The 2,765-nt window shown below is 33.6% G+C and overlaps 1 non-coding gene across 1 annotated transcript; it reads left to right on the forward strand.

Moving 5' to 3' along the window:
• Positions 1-2,379: 2,379 nt before the first annotated feature.
• On the forward strand, positions 2,380-2,464 carry TRNAR-UCG (transfer RNA arginine (anticodon UCG)). Its single transcript has one exon. It is a non-coding gene; the product is annotated as a tRNA-Arg (tRNA).
• Positions 2,465-2,765: the final 301 nt, after the last annotated feature.

Raw genomic sequence — 2,765 nt, forward strand, 5'->3', positions numbered from 1 at the left:
TCATCCACTCACCTTTGTAATACACTTCAAAACACCACTCCGATCATTGTTATTAAAAAATATAATGAGAAAAGGCTTTTTAAGAAGGTCTTGAGTTTATTGCTAAGTTATATTTTAATGCTTTTAATATCAATATGTAAAAGCCAAGTGAAGTTATTCTTGATTTTCGAAAAAGGTAAATTTCATGGAAAAATTTTTTGTCAAAAAAAGAGAGAGAAAAGATAATAGTTTAAAATGTTTGCTTTGATACCAAATCAGAGTATCACAAGGATTCCTCCTCGCATTCTGTCACACCTCAGGTCATGGAAGGACAGCATTTAAAAAAAATGTATCTACCAGCTAGTACTAGAGAAGTATGATTGAATAAAAAGTTCATTTTTTCCACAGTATCTAATATTGTTATTAATGATAATTTACTTCAATTTCCATCAACCCTGCCCTTAGAAAGAAACATTTAAATATATCACTGGTTCGGTTGTAGGTTTCTATTAAGAAAGGATATCTTGAAATACAAAAAGATTTTTAAAAGTCTTGAATGTGTTACAGTTTTCAATATTGTTATTTCAATGAATTAGAGTCCCATCTCTTGAAAAAGTTTAATATATGTCAATCTATAAATTTCATGTCATGATTAATATTTATAATTGTTTTTATAGATTATTTTTCTTAATAAAAGTATAAAAAATTACTATATTAAAAAGTCTTTTAAAAAAGACAACTTGCAAATTTAAAAAATTTTAGAAATCTAACCAATTCAAGTATGCCTCATAAAATTTTAAAATCTCAAAATATGCTTGGGACACACATATACCAAAAAATCTGGCACTAACTGGATTACCCAAATCAATCAAGTATTAACTTATTATTCCTGGTGAAAATCAGTGTATTATTAGCAATAGACTCCCACTAGAGAATTAGTAAATTCCTCTGTTTCCCAGTGTTTTTTTTTCTTCTTCTTAAATACAAGCTCATAATCAGGTGCCTCTCTTGCATGAAAATTGTTTGCTATTGGGAAATGAAGGTATGTCTTTTTATCCTGAAATTTACTGGTATGAAAGTAAAAAGACTGTAGTGTTGCAGGTGGAATGGTTAAATCTAATACTCTGACATACTTTAGGAAAAAGTATGAAAAGAAAGTGACTCTGCTTGGGTGGTATTAAATAGATTGGACGTGTTGATTTTGTATGTTTATTTAAGTCTTTGTTGATATTTATTTAATTTTTAGGTTCAAGTCAATGAACTTAATGAACTGAATTTTTAAAAAAATCTCAATTGGAGGGGCGCCTGGGTGGCTCAGTCAGTTAAGCGTCCGACTTCAACTCAAGTCACGATCTCGCGGTCTGTGAGTTCGAGCCCCGCGTCAGGCTCTGGGCTGACGGCTCAGAGCCTCGAGCTGCTTCAGATTCTGTGTCTCCCTCTCTCTCTGACCCTCCCCCGTTCATGCTCTGTCTCTCTCTGTCTCAAAAATAAATAAACGTTAAAAACAAATTTAAAAAAAAATCTCAATTGGATAGAAATGGACTGTTAAAAACAGACCACGATATATTACCAGACTTGAAAATTAATATTTTCTTACTATCATCAAATGCCCAGATTAAAAAATAATTTGATCTAATTTGGATCCAAGTGAGATCAATATGTTTCTTTGGTCTTTTTTAGTTGTTCATTCTAAATAATTAATATTTAATTATAGATTCCATTATATCTCTTTTTCTCCCCTTGCAATTTGTTTGTTGAAAAAAAAAGTTGAGTAACTAGATTCATAGAATTTCCCAAAGACTGGATTTTCCTGATATTAGCCTATCATTTTACCTCTTTCTTCATATTTTATATTTCCTAAAAATTGACTAGTATATCTTTAGGCTTGATATGATTTGTGGTGGGAGATTTCATACATAATAAAGTATATATATTTTTTAAATACAACATAAGCTAGAGTTTGGAAGTTTATTGATCCTTATAATTACATTGTCCTTATTCCTGAGTGTTTATTGTTATCCCAAGTGCTAATGAAGTTTCTTCCTAATGAGAATAACTCTAAAACATCCTGTGGCAGAAAATCTGGGGAAGACCCACCAAGTCATCCTCACTCTGTGATTGGTGTTTGGATTAGGTGTAAGGTGATGAGATATCTGACATTTCACTGGGGGAACCTGAGCATCGCTCTGAGACCTGATGAGTACTGGGTCCGAAGGTACTCTATACATTTTCTATTATCCTTAATCCTAGAGTATAGTTTGACTCATCTTGCCCTGAAATAAGCTTTTAGGAATTATGGACAAACCTTTGTCAACTCAGTGCAAAGCAATTCATGCAAAATATAAATGTTCTTTCACTCCCCAAATCTCAGTTACTTTAAGAGTACTGATCATGAGGGGCGCCTGGGTGGCTCAGTCGGTTGAGCGTCTGACTTCGGCTCAGGTCATGATCTCGCGGTCCGTGGGTTCGAGCCCCGCGTCGGGCTCTGTGCTGACCGCTCAGAGCCTGGAGCCTGTTTCGGATTCTGTGTCTCCCTCTCTCTCTGACCCTCCCCCGTTCATGCTCTGTCTCTGTCTCAAAAATAAATAAATGTTAAAAAAAACTTTTTAAAAAAAAAGAGTACTCACCAGGAACTAAGGCATTGTGTTAGGAACTGAAGGTACAAAAATTTGTGAAAACAGACATGATTCCTGTTTTTTATGATACTACAGTCAAATGAAGAAGACGGATAATAATCAAATAATTCTCCTAATACATAACTACTAATTGAGAGAGTGCTCTGAAGG

The sequence above is a fragment of the Panthera onca genome, chromosome A1 (assembly GCF_046562875.1).
Source record: "Panthera onca isolate mPanOnc1 chromosome A1, mPanOnc1 haplotype 2, whole genome shotgun sequence".
NCBI classification, from domain to species: Eukaryota; Metazoa; Chordata; class Mammalia; order Carnivora; family Felidae; genus Panthera; species Panthera onca.